This window comes from Notamacropus eugenii, chromosome 1, assembly GCF_028372415.1.
Source record: "Notamacropus eugenii isolate mMacEug1 chromosome 1, mMacEug1.pri_v2, whole genome shotgun sequence".
Taxonomy (NCBI): domain Eukaryota; kingdom Metazoa; phylum Chordata; class Mammalia; order Diprotodontia; family Macropodidae; genus Notamacropus; species Notamacropus eugenii.
The window spans coordinates 416,269,804-416,287,935 of NC_092872.1; the positions used below are offsets into that span (position 1 = coordinate 416,269,804).

At 38.9% G+C, this 18,132-nt stretch overlaps 1 protein-coding gene and 1 pseudogene across 4 annotated transcripts in view; both read left to right on the forward strand.

Annotated features, from left to right (window-relative positions):
• Positions 1 to 18,132, forward strand: part of RNF130 (ring finger protein 130) — a 131,334-nt gene that overhangs the window by 664 nt on the left and 112,538 nt on the right. The gene's annotated exons all lie outside the window — the stretch shown is intronic.
• The window catches only part of LOC140518809 (tumor protein p63-regulated gene 1-like protein pseudogene), a 35,193-nt pseudogene continuing 17,061 nt past the window's right edge, over positions 1 to 18,132 (forward strand).

The following is an 18,132-nucleotide window of genomic DNA, read 5'->3' on the forward strand; positions in this document are numbered from 1 at the left end:
GCAAAGGCCGGGTCTCCCTTTCTCCTCTCCCCCCTCCGACCCCTCCCCCCAGCGCCTGACACAGGTGCCTGGCATTCAGTGGGCGCCTAATAGTGAGTGCCTTGACTCGGGAGCTCCATCACGTCTGAGGCTTGCAGGTGTGCTCAGGCTGCGAGCGCTGGCCGAGCAGCAGACGTCAACCCCTTGCGCTGTCGGAGTGGACACCTGGCCCAAAATCCCTCAGAGCGCTTAAAACGACAGCTAGGCCCTCTCACTTGGTGGCATGGGATACGAAAAGAGCTCTGTGCTTGGAGTTAGAAGACCTGAGTTCGAGTACCCAGGTCTGCTCTGTGCCAGCTGAGTGACCTTGGACAAGTGATTGCCCTCTTTGGGGTAATAACTGTTCGCAATGAGATTGTATTGGGTGATGTCTAGATTTCCCTTTCCAGCTGTGATATTCTAGGGTTCTGTAAATCTGCAGTATTTGTAAGGAATCAAAGTTTAGGGCTCGGTTTCAGTTCGGTGGCGGGTTTCCAAGCGCCAGCGCTGCCAGGAGTGTGAGAGCTGCCTGTGTGCAGACAGGGACCGAGAAGACAAAGGAGGTCTTTGGAGAGAGCTGGAAAACTGTCATGATGGATGGGCTCTTAACCACATTTCAGACGCAGCGGGTCTGAAATAAGGGGCTTAATGCTCTGCTAAATTGGACCATGACGTTAGCCATTTCTACCCTCCCATTCTTTATGGGGTGGGTGGTGGTTGACATTTTCAGAATTGCTTTTGGCTCCTACAGCCCTCTTAAAGATTCAGTTTGATGAAATAGAGAATTATCTGGCAGGATTTCTTTAGCCATGTCTTGTGATGCCAGGCATACCACCCCCCACCCCTAAAAGGTTTTGAGTAATTGTATTGTACGGAGTGCTATTGAAAGTCTTTTGGCCTTATCTTCATGTTTCACTGTTATCTAGGCTGAGTGGATAATCCACAGAATCATGGATCTAGCGCAGCTTACTCATTTTGTAGATGAGGCAAGTGAGGGAATAAAACGTTGAGGAAAAAGTTTAATATTATATTGTGTGAACCATATGTTAGAAATACATTACTAAGAGTTTTTCTGGGGAAAATTAAGTTGCAAAGTATGGGCTATGAAGTACACACTTTTGAAAAGTAGTGATCTAACCCAGCCTCTACTTGAAGATACTAAAAAGTGTATTTTTTAATTTTAATTTTTTAATTTCATTTTCATTGTCTTAAAATGAAATAGACAATCTAGGGGGCCTAGTAACGGTTTTAGAATACTTTAAAAATTCTAATATTGGTTTTTAGAGGAAATTTCTCTACAGTTGTTAATTCTGGGAGATAGATTTGGTTGGTTGATTTGATGTATATAGATAGCATTTTGGAAGAGATGGGAGGATTTTATTTTCACAGAATCACAGAAATAGCTGGAAGGAATCTTAGAGGCTATCTTGTCCAACCTATACTTGAATATCTTCCCCACAGTTTATATACAGGATATGTGGCCATCTGACCATTGCTGGAAGACTTTTAATGAGGGGGAGCCCACTATCTCCACAGGCATCTTATTCCACTTTTGAAAGTTCTAATTATTCAGTAGTTTCTCCTCACATCAAACCTAAAATTACTTCTTTTGCAAAAAAGTTTCAAACATCAAGGGGAGGGGGAAGGGAAAAGAATATTTTTGTGACAACTAGCCATTCTCAGCTGGGTGTTTGTAGATGGATGAATAGGTGGATGTGTATATACATATGTCTGTGTATATGTATGTAATGTATCAGGAACTACTTGTATAACACTCCTGGTCCACCACAAGTAGATTGTATATTTATATTGTTTTTGTAATAGAAATAAAAATAGGATATTGTTAATATGACGCAGAGATAAATACAACTAGGTAAAATTACGGTCATTGTACATTCTTTTTCAAAGTTGGTTAGGCTCCTAGGCCATTTTCAAGAGTTTAATCCATAACATAACTGAAGCCTATTACCAATAATAGTAAACTGAGTCCTGAGAACAAGAAGCTTTTTTCCTCTTCTCCTGAGTACAGATGTCATTTAAGGGGGAAAAAAAATTTTAATTAGCAAATAAATTTCCTCTGCCACCATATTTCTTTCTGTCCTTAATACCCAGCGTCATTGTGCTGCCCTTCTAGTATGCCTCCTTAAGTGCAGTATTTCCACAAACCATCTTCCTCACTTCTTCCAAGTCAATTTAGTTCAATTCAACTAAAATTATTAAGTGTCTTCTATATGCTGTGCGTTGGGGGTACAAAGACCCAAGTAAGATAGAACTGTCATTTACATTTTACTGGATAAATACAATATGTATCTATATAACACAAGATTATTTGAGGAAGAAGAAAGCACTCACAGCTGATGGCTCAGAAAGAGGCTTTTGGGAGGAAATGGCACCTGAGTTCAACCTCGAAGGAAGATAAGAATTCTGAAAGGCTGAGGTAAGGAGGCAGTGCACAGTACTTTGAGACACAGTAAGCATTTAATAAATACGTCTTCATTTATTCTAGGGATAGTGCACAGCTTGTGCAGATTCATGGAGGCAGAAGAAGGAATTTCCAGTTTAGAAAGAGCTATTCTAGTCTGAATGGAATGTAGAATGCACGAAGGGAGGAAGTTATGTGAAATAATGCTGGGAAGGGTAGTTTGGAGCCAGATTGTAGAGAGCCATAAGTTCTGAAATGAGTTTTTATTTTACATTAGAGGCACCAGTGAACCGTTGAAGGATTTTGACCAGAGGAGTGATGTGATCAGACTTGTACCTTAGAAAGATTATTTGGGCAGCTGTGTGAGGCAACTCATTACAGAAGTCCCAGTTGAGGGGACATAAGGGCCTGAAATAGAAGGGTGGTCAAGTGAATAGAGAGAGAAGGGCAAGGGTAGGAGAAATGTGATGGAGATAGATTACACAAGATTTGGCAACTGATTAAATATGGGGAATTAAGAAGGAGAAAAAGTGACTCCAAGGTAACAACCTGGATGACAGGAAAGATGGTAGTGGTAGTCTCAATAGAAATAAGGAAATTTTGGAGGCATGCTGGATTTAGCGGGAAAGGTGATAAATGAATTCAGTTTTGGAAATGTCATTTGAGATGTGAACAGAACATTCAGGTAGAGACTCCCAATAAGCAGTTCAAGATGTGAGACTGGCATTCTGAAGAGGGATTAGCTTTAAGAGTCTTCTGTATAGAGGTAATTGAATTCTAGTTGGGGCAGCTAGGTGGTGCAGTGGATAGAGCACCAGTATAGGAATCAGGAGGCCTGAGTTCAAATCTCACCTCTGACACTTGACACTCACTAGTTATGTGACCTTGGGTAAGTCACTTAACCCCAATTGCCTCATCCTGGGTCATCTCCAGTCATCCTGATGAATATCTGGTCCCTGAATTCAGATGGCTCTGGAGGAGAAGTGAGGTTGGTGACCTGCACAGCACTCCCTCACTCAAAACAAAGTCAAGTGCAAGTCATGTCATTATTTCTCTGATGGCATGCTCTTCTTCTTCCTCAGCAAAGGACGAGCATATAATTGAATTCTGGTGGAAGGGAAAGAGTTGGGAAAGAGATACCAGGACAGAATCTTAGGGATTACTCCTGCTATGAAATGGGAGGTCAATGATACTACAGTAAAGAATATTTGGAAAGGGACATCAGAAAGGTTGAAGAAGCAGAGGGAGAGTAGTGTGCCAGGGAAGCCAAGGGAGAGGATAATATCCAGAAGGAAGGTATGTTAGTATTAAAAGCAGAAGGGAGATTAAAAAAAAAAAGGTGAGGAATAGAAAGAGGCTATCATATTTAGCTGTTAAGATATCTTTGGTAAACAGTGATGGGGTTGAAACCAGGTTACAATGGGTTATAGGTAGTGACTGGATGTTAGGAAAGAAAAGTCTGAAAGCATGAACTTTCTGGAGTTTAACAGTGAAAGGGAGGAAGACTCCAGAGGCTGTAGGCTAACTTGAGAGAATGAAAGTTGTTCGTTTTTGTTTTTTTTTTAAATGATGGAGAGACAGACCAGAGCAGATTTTAGGTCAAAAAAAGAGTAGTTACCTTGACAAGAAAGGTTACCTCTTCCTCAAAGGTTTTGAATTGTGAAGCATGAGAGATGAAGTTAAAAGTGAATGAACTTGATTTTTCAGTAAAGTGAAAGAAAAGGTCTTTTTTAAAAAGAGGAGGAGTGGCTTTGTTGGCTTTAGAATATTTGGAAATGTGAGTGCAGATCATGATAGAGAATTATTCAGAAAAAAGTGAAAGAATTTCTGTATATGAGTAAGACCCCAATTAAAGTTAACTAATGTGAATTTGTAATGAATGTAGTCCAGTCCAGTTTTGTGATTTCTTCTAATACATCATAGGAGGACTGGTGTGAATGGTCTAAGATTGAGGGTTGACAGAGTAAGAAAGGTAAAAGAGAAACAGGACAAGACACTTTAGTAGAATATAATGCCTATATTGTAGTATGAAAAAAAACTTGAGAGAGAGGAAAGAAGTACTGGTGGACTCTGGGAACAAGAAAGAATGAAGATACCAAAGTTTTTGCGAAGACTTATGGTAGTACTAAGAGTGAGGCAGAGGTTAAGGACAAGAAGTTACAATCAGAGGATTTTCTTTCAATATCCTGTGATTGAAAGTTACTTTGCAGGATGGTGAAATCCAAGGTGTGGCTGCCCATGTGGGTGATTGATATACGTGAAAATGTAGGATCTGATGTTGAGGTTGATGAACTACAGTGTGTTAAGGGACCTCAGTGTGGATGTTGAAAGCCCTAAATATAGGGTTTATTTATATTTGAGAGGTGCTATTTCTGTGAAGAGGATCATGAGCCAAGTCCCAAACTTTTTAAGAAAGCCAGTATGTAGATAGATGACTGCAACAGGAACCCTGAAAGGCTGATAGAGACCCTCAAAGAAAAAGATGTTGCTGAGTAATGGCAGCAGAGAAAGGGGATAGAAGCAGCAGTGGAGAGAAAGGGGTCAAATAACTCTTTCAGGGCCTCTATGTCCTGGCATAAGAGAATGAGCAGCTAGCACTGCAGAAGGTGGTCAGGACTGAACTATCTTTCAGAGAAAACCCGTTTCCACAAGCTGATGAAGAGAGTTTGAAAGGCAAAGTTCTAGGATGAAGAGAATTTTGTTAAGATAAAGGTGTTTCAGAGGAAGATAAGGACTAAGCAGGAATGGGAAAAGAAGGGCTAATTTGAACAGGAATGAAGTAAAGGTAGCAGAGAAGAGATGTTTTTGCCTTGCCAGATGGGACTCTGAATCACGGGAACTAAGGGAAGCAGACCGTGGGAGTCTGCTAGCTGTAGGACAATTGTTCAGTCATTTGTCATGTCTGATTGTTTTCTTGGCAAAGATGCTGGAGTAGTTTGCCATTTCCTTCTCTATATCATTTTACAGATGTGGAAACTGAGGCAAAGAGGGATAAGTGATTTTCCCAGGGTCTTCCTGACTCTAGGCCTGGTACTCTATAATCTGTGCCACCTAGCTATTCCAGCCATAGGACAGAAGATGTACTAATTAATTCAGATGGGGGTGATATGTTGATATTAGGGAATGCGGGGAGGCCACTAATGTGGAATGATACTCTATTGGGGCAACCACTTCATTTTTCACTCCCTCCCCATCATACTCTTTGAGGTGTTAGTTCCCAGTACATAGTTATTTGTTGTTGTTTATCCTTTACTTTTGAAGATGACCATGACATCAAGAAGGTAATGTCATGAATTGTAAGTGAAGTAGATTTAAGTGAGGGAGAGCTGTGCAAAGTCACCAGCCTCATTTTGTCCTCTGGAGCTATCTGGGCCCAATGGTGAGGTACAGATCAGGACAACTGGAGATGACCCTGGATGCAGTGGGAGACCTTGAACCTTTTAAGCAAAGGTCGTTAACAGGTCTCAGTTTGACTGAGCCAATGCACATTCAATGATTAAGGCTAGGAAAGAAATGAGGCAAGAATGACCTCTTTTACCTAGCGCCCCACCCCCACCCCCTTGGAGAAATCAGTCTGAGAGGGGAAGATCCTTGGGATTTCTGGCTAGAACAGGAATAGTTGTTATTTACAGGTACTCCAGGTTGGGCATGATGTGTAGAAGAGGCTGTTCATCCCCAACGGCATGTAGCTACTTCATACCTTTATCACTGTCCAGTGTCATCTGAGAAAGATACCCAGGCATTAGTAATGGTGCCTTTTCTCTTTTCAGAAGTTTCAGCACCCACCTAGGGCTGTGATGATGACAAAGGACTAGGTAGATTGTGATGGTGATGGAGGGCACAGTAAATGCCACCTATACACTTAGTAGTAATAATAACCTGAAGGTCTAAGAGTCTTCCAATTCCTGAAAATTTTGAGCTGGGGTCTCAATTAAGTTTAATTCAGTAACATTTATTAAGTACCTACTACGTACCAGGCACCGTACTCAGTGCTGGAGATAAGCATGGTCGCTGCCCTCTAGGTTCCTAACCTAGGTTCCTCACAATCTAATTCAGGAAGACAATACACAAAAGAATGCCTGAAAGTACTAGGGTGTACCTGGCCCAAGAGAGTCTGGTAACTTCCCAGAGCTGCAGATGGAAGGTCCAGGTTCTACTCTCTTTCTAAAGGAAAGCCTTGGGTGCACTTGAGTGCCCCACCCTCCATACCTCCAAAGGGGAGTGGGTTGAGGGGCATGGGAGTGAATGGGAAGGGAAGGAGGCTGAAGGACTTGGGAAGGTGTTGAGTATAACCAAGACTGAATGAAAAACAATGATGATATTTTTGGTGATCAGTTTATCCTGGGAAGGACTTGTTGGGTGGAGTTCAGACCAAACAAAGCTACTGATACAAAGTATAGTGGCTCCAGTCCAGTTTCAGATTATATGGTGGGAAAAAGGGCAGGTGCTGTGACTGGATATAGCCAATCTCAGTTTGAGGATTAGGAGGAAAGAAGTCTTACAGCCTTATAACCATGAATGAATGAGTGCCTGCTCTTTAATATTGGTTTTATAAGAGGATACCTATTAACTTCAAGTATTATATACAGTTAGAAGGGGGCCTTTCAGATAATTCGGTCCACCTCATTCTACTCTTCCTGCCCACCCTGTTTTGCAGATGAAGAATAGAGGCCCATAAAGGTTGTGATTTCCTTAGGATCACACAAGTAAACAGTAGAATCAAGATTCAAATACCGGGTCTCAGACTCTTAAATACTGTTCCTAATGTATTGCCTCATTAAAATGGCAGGTTCAGAGACAACAAATAAATGAATTCAGCTAGGAGAATGCTATTTTGAGTTGAAATCACAGGTAAATCAGCTTTCTTGGAGACTTTTCTCTAGGGAGGAGTCATCCTTCTACTTTTCACTGCCACTTTTCCTTTGTTTCCTAACATGCAGAAAAAGAAGTACAAGGTTTTTTTTTTCCCTTGGAGCCAGGATGGAGGCTGGGAAGGGCCAACTGAGTAGATAGCATTAGTGCAAATGTATATGATTCCAGTCTGTTTGTGATTGTATTTCTAAAGCTATGAATTGCCCTAAAATGTGGTATAGTCTTTTACCCTGCTGTTATGAAAACAAACATAATGGCAACATATCTCCTTAACCAGCAATTCATAGCTAACAAAATTTGAAAGTAAAAAGTAAGGAAAAGTGTATATTTAACCATTATTAACCTTAATTAATGAGTTTCAAAATTTGAGGCAGCCTGAAATTGCTATTGTGTGCCCTGCCCTTAGATCTTCGTTTTGTCTAAAAGGACCAATGACATCACAAGGGTGATGGCTCAACTTGCTTAGGAATTAGATTTAAGTGAGGCAGAGCTGCCCAAAGTTGTCAGCTCACTCTCTCCTCCAGCAGCATCAAAGTTCAGTGGCAAGACAAAAAGTCAAGACGATTGGAAATAGTCTGGCTGGAAATAGTCTGACTTTGGCCTTTCTAAGTGAAGGTCTTTTCCAAGCCTTTTGTCTGAGGCCATGACCATTCAATAACTTCGTTGTTGTTCAGTCATTTCAGGGAGGACTAGGGATTCTGGGAGGCAAAGAGGTGTGGATGGAGAGCATTCCATCAATGAGACACGGTCTCTGCAAAGACATAGAGATGAGACATACAATGTCATATATAGAGGACAGCAAGTTGGGCAGTTTGTCTGGAGAATAGAATTCATGTAATATTAACTCAGCCTGAAAAAGTTAGGTTGGAGCCAGATTATGAAGAATTTTAATGGTCAAACCAAGGAATTTATATTTTATCCTAAAGATAATGAGGAGTCACTGGAACTTCTTGAGCAAGGGAGTTTAATAGTCAGATCTGTGCTTTAGAAATACCAGTTTGGCAGCTGTGTGAGGTGTGGATTAGAGAGAAAGAGGCTAACTGCAAGGAAACCAATCAGGAGTCTGTCAGTAAACATTAGTCAAATGTGCTAGGCACTGTGTGAATTGATAGGGATACAAATAGACTTGGGGACATGATAGAGAATCCAAAGAGTAGCTGGGAAATGAAGTTGGCTAGGAAATGAAGAGATGGCTGGCCTGGGTACCCTTGGTAAGTAAATGTTGTGAGAGGAGCTCTCCTGTTCCTCCCTCCAATCAGAGGAGTACCAAGGGTACTGATGAGGTGTGAATACTAGGGCTAATGTGATCTTATTGATACATGTTAAATAGAAACTAATTGTACAGTTTAGAATCATAGATTGTTAGGGTTGAATGGGACCTTAGAGATTACCTAATTCAACTCCTTTAATTTAGATTTTTTTAAAGTTGAGGACAAAGGAGGCTAAGAAGTTTTGTATCCCACCAACTAAGTGCTTTGCACTTAATAGTCACTTAAAAAATATTTATTGAAGTGAATTGTTTCAGGTCACATGGCAGTTAGTGGCAGAGCAAAACTAGACACCATGTCCCCTAACTCCCAGATTAGTATTCTTTCCTCTATACCTCGATAAAATTTGTCCTTCTACAATGAATAGAAATGGAAATACCATCATGTATAAAATGAAAGAATTAGACTAGGTGATTTCTAACGACCCTTTCAGCTCTAAAATTCTACAATTCTGGGTATGGAGTTAATGCATAGATACTTGCAACAACTACTTTCTCTTTCCCAAAACCAATCTGTTTTCCTAACTTCCCTGTTTCTGTCAAGAGTCACATTATCTTTCCAGTAACACAAAAGGACAACCTCACCCACTCTCAACTCTACATTCTCCCTCAGCCTTACCCTTTTCCTGGCTAATCATTGCCCATCTTATAGGTTCAACCTTCACCACATCTCTTGGATCTATCAATTTCTCTCCATTCATACAGTCACCCTATCTCAAATTTCTCTCCTCTGTAATCTATCACACAACTTCCAAAGTTATGTGATATTCCTAAGTCATAGGTCTGACCAGGTCATTCCCTCACTCAAAAACAAAAAATTCTAGAGGCTTCCCATTGCCTCTAGGATAAAATTCAGAGACCTCCCTTTTAGACTTCATCTTTCAACTGAAACTGTTCTCTCCAAAATTACCCATGTTTTCTTAATTGCCAGTAACCTTATCTCAATCCTTCTTGACCTCTCTGCACCCTTTGACATTGCTGATCATGCTCTTTTCCTTGAGATTTTCTTTTCTCTGGATTTTCAAAACACTAGTCTCTATTGGTTCTTCTACCTTTCTGACCTCTCCTTCTCAGTCTTCTTTGCTGGGTCTTCCAGGCCATGCCTGCCAACTAGGTATCCCATAGAGCTTTGTCCTGGGCCCTCTTCTCTTCTTCCTTTAAACTTTTTCACTTGGTGATCTCATCAGCTCCTGTAGATTCAACTATCATCTCTATGCTGGTAATTCTCAAATATACTGATCTAACCCTAACCTTTCTGCTGACCTCCAGTTTCACAAATCCAACTGCCTGTTAGACATCTTAAACTGGATACCCTGTAGACATTTTAAACTCTGCAGGTCCAAAACTGAATACATTCTTTCCCCTGAAACCTTCTCCCACCCTTCCAGACTTCCCTATTACTCTTTATGGCACCAGTATCCTTCTGGTCTTCCAGACTCTCAGCATAGGAGTCATCCTCAACTCCTTCCCCATATCCAATCTGTTGCTAAGGCCTATTGATTTCACCTTTTCAGCACATCTCAAATATGTCCCCCTTTCTCCTCTGACACTGGCCACTACTCTAATTCGAACCCTCATTACCTTACTCCTGAATTATTGCAATAACTTGTTCAATAGTCTGCCTCCTACAAGTGTCTTCCCATAACAGCCTATCCTTCCTCTGCCAATATGATTTTTTTTTTTAAGAGCAGATGTAATTGTATCATCCTCTCCCATTGTTCTCCCTCCTCTAAGTAAATTTCAGTGACTTCCTATCACCTCCAGGATCAAATATAAAATCCTCTGGCATTCAAAGCCCCCTTACCTTCCCCTCCCCCCTTACATCTTTTTTAGTCTTCTTATACTTGCATCCTCCCCCCCTCACCTTAGGTCCAGTGATGCTGGCTCCCTTGTTGCTCCTTAAATGAGGCATTCCATCCCTTGCTTGGCTCCAGGCATTTTCAATGTCTATCCCTCATGCCTGGAATCCTCTCTGTCCTTATTCTTCATTTTCTGGTTTCCCTGACTTAAAAGTCCTTGCTAAAATCCTACCTTCTGTAGGAAGTCTTTCCAATCCCTCTTAATTCTAGTGCCTTCCCTCTGTTGATTCTTTTCAGTCTATCCTGTATATGGCTTGTTTGTACATAGTTATTTGCTTGTTGATTCACCTGTTAGAATGTGAGCTCCTAGAGAAAACGGGCTATCTTTCACCTTTCTTTGTATCCCCAGTGTTTGGCACAGTGCCTGGTACCTTGTGCTATTCACTAACTGACCTTCACAATCTCTTGTAGTCTACCTTTCAGAGTTTATTATACATTATTTTCCTTCATGCAATCTTATATTCCAGCCAAACTGACCTACTTGCTATCCTTGTAAAGGATATTACGTCTTTTGTCTCTATGACTTTGCCCTAGCTTTTTCCAGTGTCTTGAATGTGGTCCTGCCTCAACTTCACTTGGTAGAATTTTTTGTTCCCTTCAAAACTCTGTTCTCAAAGAAGACTTTGCTAATCTCAAAGTAGACTACCTACTCCTCCCAAAATTTACCTTGTGTTTATCTTGTGTCCTTATTTATGTACTTCTTATCTCCCTTAATAGAATATAAGCTCCTTAAGGACAAATATTGTTTTAATTTTGTGTTTGTGTCCCCAGTTACCAGCACAGTCCCCAGGCACATAATTCACATGATTCGTAAATGTTTGTGACAACATTAGAAACTTTGCAATTTTCTTTGTTCTCTTTTCAGTCATTCAAGAAGCATTTATTAATAGTTTATTGTGTGCCAGGCACTGTGGTACTTGAGGGAGGAGGAATAAAGTTTAGATAAGACTTGCATCCTTGTACTTAGAGAATAGTAGGGGAATAGCATAATTTGTTCATCCATTCCCCAGTTACTAAGTACACCCATAGTTTCCAGTACTTTGACACTACAAAAAGGATTGCTATAAATATTATTTTGACATATGGGTCCTTTTCCTCTTTCTTCAGTCTTTTTGAGGCATAAACCTAGTAGAGGTATATAGCTATGTCAAAGGGTATACATACTTTAGTGTCTTTAAGGGCATAGTTCCAAATTGCTTTCCAGAATGACTATATTAATTCACAGCTCCGTTAGCAATCTGTTAGTATGTAGGGCCCTGAAAGACCCTACAAGATTTTTCGTCACACAGTCTCCTACTTTTTTGGCAACCATTAAAAAAAATGTAGAAAATCAGTTGGCAAAAAAAAGAAAAGAGAGAAGAAAACCAATTGGTTATTGGAATACTTTTGAGAAAATGAGTGCCAAGTGGACTAGGTGGAGTGGACAAATTTATTTTGTAGTCTTCAGAGCCAACCCCGAAGTCCAGGCCTAAAATTACTTTCTCAGCTTTCAAGGAAAAGAAAAAAAAGATTTTCTAAAGGTCAGCATGTTGCTATGTAGCACGTTGTTTTCCTAGCCTTAGGTTGAGACTCAAATTAGGGTTATATAAATTGCCCTGTGCAAAGACTGAAAGAGAGATCTGAGCACACCTGGACAGGGTATTTTGGGGCCTTCTCTGGCTGCCACCTTCCTCTGCTTAATACATTTGTTCTCTCTCAGTTATAGAAGGGTTATATTGAGCTTAAGGGCAACTAAGAAGCCTGAAGAGCTGGATGGGAGGGTCCTCACTGCTGACCACAGTGGGCAGTGCTTCTCTCAGTGCTTTAGATTTATTTTTTCAAGTTAACATGATGGTAAAATCTGAATGTAAATGAGAAAGAATATTGAAGTTCATAAGTTTTTATTAGTGTTACAGAATATACTAAATGTCATGATAAAGCTGTTAGCTTCATAGTGGCCTGACTTCTTGGGTTTAAGATTGTAAACTTTGTTTTGTTTTGTTTTCCCTATTGTTAGGTTTTATTTGTGAAATTTTTGTTTATTTAGCTCAATTTTTTTAGCTTAACAGAAATCTATTTTCTCTATCTTCCAACACCTCCCTCCCCCCTAAAAAAAGCAAAGCAAGATCCTTATAAAGAATAATCATAGCCTAGCAAAACTAATTCCTACACTGGCCATATCAAAAAACATATAATTCCTTCTTCACCTTAAGGCCATCACCTCTCTCAGGAAGTTGATAACATGGTTCATCTTGGTTCCTCTGGAATTGTGGTGCAGGTCATTGTATTGATCAGAGTTCAGAATTTTAGCCACTCCTCTCACCCCAAATTCAGTACCCTTTCCACAGAGGACTGAGTTCTACTGGGACAGAAAAATGGCCAAACCAAATTGTCTCATAAAGGCAGTGCTAGAAGATCTGTCCATTTTATATGGAAACACAGGAATAAGAGGTGAAGTATTTCCCAAATATGCTGCTGTAAATCTGTAGAGATTATGGCCAATAAAAATCCCCCATGCCCCAGTAATTTTTCCATGTGCTTATACAATTCTATATCAGTAAAAACATAGAAGATAAACAAATCTGGCTTTAATGATCTCTTCTACACTCAGTATTGGATTTCTCCTGTTGAGAAGTAGTTATACATAATTAACCCCTGTTTATGCTGAAGAATTTCTAGTGTATTACAACAGATCTGGAATGGAATTTTCATTTATCCTGATTAATATCTTTTCTTGTATTAAACTATTATCCTAAAGCATTTTAAAAATCACTTCTACAAAATAGATAAAATAACAATTATGATAGAAATTATTTTTGATCGTCTCTTCATGAAAAGTGGTTTGTATTAGCCATCATTTAAAATCATTCTTAAGTTGCTTTTCATTATGTCATGGAGAATATCCAGCTGATAAATTTGAGTTCTAAGCATGTGAAAAACAATCAAAATCCATTTGTGATGTACAGTATCAAAGTACAGATGACAGATGATAATGGACAACTATTGATGCTGAAACCTGCTGACATTGTTCAGTTGTCTATGGTCCTTGCAGTGTAGATTGAGATGTTCAGCACTGTAGGTGTACAGATGATATTTTAGCCTTGTCTTCTTGGTGAAACATTGAATAAGAAAGGGTAATAATTTGCTATAAGGGCATATTTCTTGAGTGCATTTTAAAACATTTTTTAATGCTAATAAAGATACTAGGAAGCCTTTACTGTATACTTTGTATTTGAAAATAAATAGTAGATGCTTTGAAATACATACAATTTTGGTATGGGTGTGCTTTCATTTTAATAAGGACTTTTCCAAGGGAAATTATTTTTCTGCCATACGCATTTGTGTTTTCTGGAAATAAGCCTCTTCATACTATTCCTTTCATTCCAAATTTGATACATAAATATCATCTCATTTAACAAATATTTGTTAAATGCCTACTATGTGCAAGATATTTTGCTAGGTGTTATGAATAGAAAGATACAAAAAAGAAAGTTCCTACGCTCAAGTTACTTACTCAAGTTAAGTATGCTATTATGGATAGTGTTTATAGATAAGTAAATACAAAGTAATTTGAGAAAGGAGAAAGTACCAACAAGGGATTGGCTAAGGGAAGGTTTCTTGCAGTCAGGCCTCGCTGAAGATTATCAAAGGTGAAGAGGAGAGGTTGCATCCTAGATACAGAAGAAAACTTGCGGGAATTCTTACAGGGTAGGTGGTGGGAAGGTCAAGTTGGGAAAAGAGCTAGTCATATAGTTTGACTGGAATGTAGAGTATGTAAAGGTGAGTAATGTGAAATTAGGTTGGAAAAATGGGATGAAGCAAGATTATGGAGGACCTCATGTGTTAGGTTGAGGAGTTTGTATTTTATGCTAAAGGCAGCAGTGAGCCCTGAAGAGTTTTGACCAGAGAAATGACATTCAGGTGAAGATTGTTTTGGAAACTATGTGGAGAACTGAATGAAGAAGGAAGAAGTCAGAAGCTGAGAGACTTTTGAGGAGGTTATGAAAAGTCTAGGTGAAAGATGACAAGGGAGGTCCAGTGGTAGTTATATAAGTAGGGAGAAAGGTAGAAATAGGAGGGATTATTTGGAGGTAGAATAGACAAGTCTTGACAATTAGATGTGGTTGAAACAAGAGGGAAAATCTTCCAAAATAGGTATTGCATTTGTATTTTTAGTATATAATGGTTATTAAATGTAGGGACTACACTACACTTCAGCTTTACGATATCTGTACCAACCTTGTGAAACAGTTTTCAGCATTGTAAATAATTAGTTATTGGCTATGTAAATCTGAGTGCAAGTGTTGGTAGCTTTTTCTACTACTCAGAATTTTGTAGGGTTTGTAGTTGTCTTTTTTTTGAAGACCAGTTACTCAGATTCATGTTTCAATATATAATGTTTTCTATTTGGGAATTGAATTAATGTTAGAGTTTAGCTATCTTTTATTCAGGTTTATAGAAAATTGACATCTTTTTAGAACATGTATCAGACCTATCCCTACATTGAACTATTACATACTGTAAATGAAAATGCAGCCCCTATTTTGGAAGATTTGTTTCATTTCCTGAGTAGAAGAAACATTTATTTGCATGAAATATGATTTATTGTGACTTTTTTGCTTACATGTAGTTTTCTTTGAAGTATAGCCTTCTGTAATCTCTTAGCATACCATAAATTCAACATTTTTTTAAAAAACTGAATGGACCTTCCCACTCCCACTCCAGCTCTAAGATAATAGCTTCCCAAGATTGTCCTTAGAAAAATTATTGTCGCCTCAGTCTTACAGACTAAAAACTTCTATCCTTCCCTAAGATTATCCTTAGAGTAATTATTATATCCTTCCCATTACAAACCCCTTATTTCCCCGCTTCCATAAAAGCTACTTATGACTGAAGTCACTAAAGATAATTGAATGTATATCAAAACCAAATTGCCTAAAAGATCAATTGTGATTTCAGAAAAGACTGTTCATATATGTGTGGGGTCTGTTAGACCAATTAAAATGATTTCCCATCTGAAAGTGACTGATAGTCATTCCATGAAGTGTTTGTTTTTAAAAGGTGGACTTAAATCAAATTTTCAGTCAGTTGTGACAAATTTTAAGGTCAAGGACTATCTTAATTTTTTTTATCTTTGTATATGTAGCATCTAATATAACATAGGTGCTTAATAAATAAAATCCATTCAGTCAGCAAACATGTATTAGGTATTTACTGAAGTGCCAGGCACTTTGCTAGGTAAGTGTTGGAAATATAGTGCAACAGTGAAATCATGCCTCCCTTCAAGGAACTTATATTCTATTGGGATCATACAATATATTCACAGATAAGTAAATGCAGGAAATAGTCAAAAGAAATACGGGATGATTGAGAGGGATCCCTAAGAACTGGGGGAATCAGGAAAGGTTTCTTGAAAAAGATGGCATTTGAGCTGAGCCCAGAAGGGATCTAGAGATTCCAGGAGGTAGAAGTAATAAGGAAGAGCATGTCAAGCACGAGGGACTGACTGCCTGTTCCTTTGCCCAGAGATGAGAGACAGAATGTTGTAAGGGGAGAAGAGCAAATAAACCAGTTACTGGGCTCAAGAGTAGAGTAAGTGTGTGGGCTGGTGGGGGGAGAACATATCACCAAGAAGGATGGATGGGAACCAAATTGGGAAGAATTTTAAGTGCCAAACAGAAACTTCTGTTTTATCCTAGAGGGAGCCACTGAAGCCTGTTGAACAGGGGAGTGATATGGTCCGACTTGTGCTTTACAAATACCAGTAGATTGCAGCTGTGTGGAAGACGAACTGGAAAGGGAAAATGTTGAAGCATGGACCAATTGGAGGCTATAGGGAGAGGAGCAATGATGAAATCCGTGACTGAACCAGTGTGCCTGGCTTGTGGTGTGATCTACACCCTACTGATCGCTGATCAGTGGTGTCAAGCTCAAACAGAAATGGATTTGGGGGGGAGGGAGATATGTGTGTGTGAAAATATTGACTTAGAAAACCATAAATTATCATTATTTATGTTGTATTGTATATTTATTTTGTTAAACATTTCCCAGTGACATTTTAATTTGGGGCCCAGAGTTTGACACTTCTAAGATAATAAAGAAAAAGAGGTAGATGATAAAAGTTATTTAGGAAGTAGAATCAATAAGGAATTTATAAATGTTGATTGAAGATTTTGAAATTGGGTCCTGTCTTTGCATGAGGGAGCTTTCATGAACCACTATATCTATCTAGAGGGCTCCCACACCCAATAAAAGTAATTATTCTTCTTTCAAGAGTGAGTGCTTGGTCACCTATTATTTCATTTGATTTTCATAACTCAGTGAATTTACCAGAGCACGTATTATTATCTTTATCTTCCAGGTGAGTAAATGAAGGCTGAGAGGTTACAATAACTTGCCTGGAGTCATGTGTCTATTAAGTAAATTGGGACAGTTTAAATTAGAATCTAAGATTTCTGATTCTTTGTCCTATTATCTTAAGACTTTGGCAATCATCTTCCTTCCCTAGACCTCAGTTTCTTCATCTTTACCACAAAGCAATTGTACTAGACTAGAGGTTTCCAAACTTATTTGGTCTACTGCCCCCTTTTCAAAAAAAAAAAAAAAATTACTCAGCAGCCCTTGGAAATCTACTTTCTTTAACCATTTAATGATTTGTTGTTGTTGTTTTAAATTTGTATCATTTCAAAAAATATAATTTTTTTAAAAGATGCATCTTAAATTTAGTAATTTATTGTAAAATTTGTGGGATTTTTTTCCTGCACTGAAGTTTTGATGATGCAATACTTGTCATGTAACCATATAGTATCATATTGTAAACAAGTCATTACATGCACCTATTCCTGCTGATGCACGCTGGACTTCCCAACATGCTCACCTGCCAACACTTGCTTAATAAGACCTGTCAATGGACTTGACCACTGATGGGTTATAACTTGGCATTTTATGTGTTTATTTGAAAAATAATGTAATCACTACTTTTAACTCTTACACAACAGATGAAACATGTGTGAATGGTTTTTCAAAACCATTCTTCTTTCTTTATGCTTCCACTGCGCCTTTATTTTTATTCAACACCCCCCCAATTGGCTACTCCCAACACCACCCCCACCCTGATTATTCCATTGACCCTCAAAGGACAGTATCAACCACTTTAGGAACCTCTGGGCTAGACCATGAATAAGGTCCCTTTCAGCTCTTAGTCTCATATGATTCTACCCCACTCATTCTGGAATACAGGAAAAAGCCAGTTGAGAACCTAGGCAACACACCCCCTTTGATAATATTTCTGACTCCTAACTTACATGGCTTTTTCATACTCCTCAAATTGACTTTTTAAAATCGCTTGGTAATCTGTCCTCATTTACCCATTCAGTTGAATTCTGTTACCTCCCTTTCCACAATTTTTCACTTATCCAAACTTCTAAGCATTTTCAGTTTCTACCACTCATTTTGACAGTCAGTCGTATAATTTCTTATGTTGTTCTGTATTTCCATTTACCTGCCTAACAAGATTTTAAGCTCTTTGAGGCAAACACTGTCTTTCATTCATTCATCCATTTGTTTGCTTGCTTGTTTATTTATTATTATTTGTGGAAAGCACATAATATGCTTCCATCTACATTCAGACTCTAAAGTTCTTTCTCTGGATGTGGAAAATTCACATTTTCCATTGTGAATCTTTTGGAGTTGTCTTAGATCTTTGCATTGCTGAG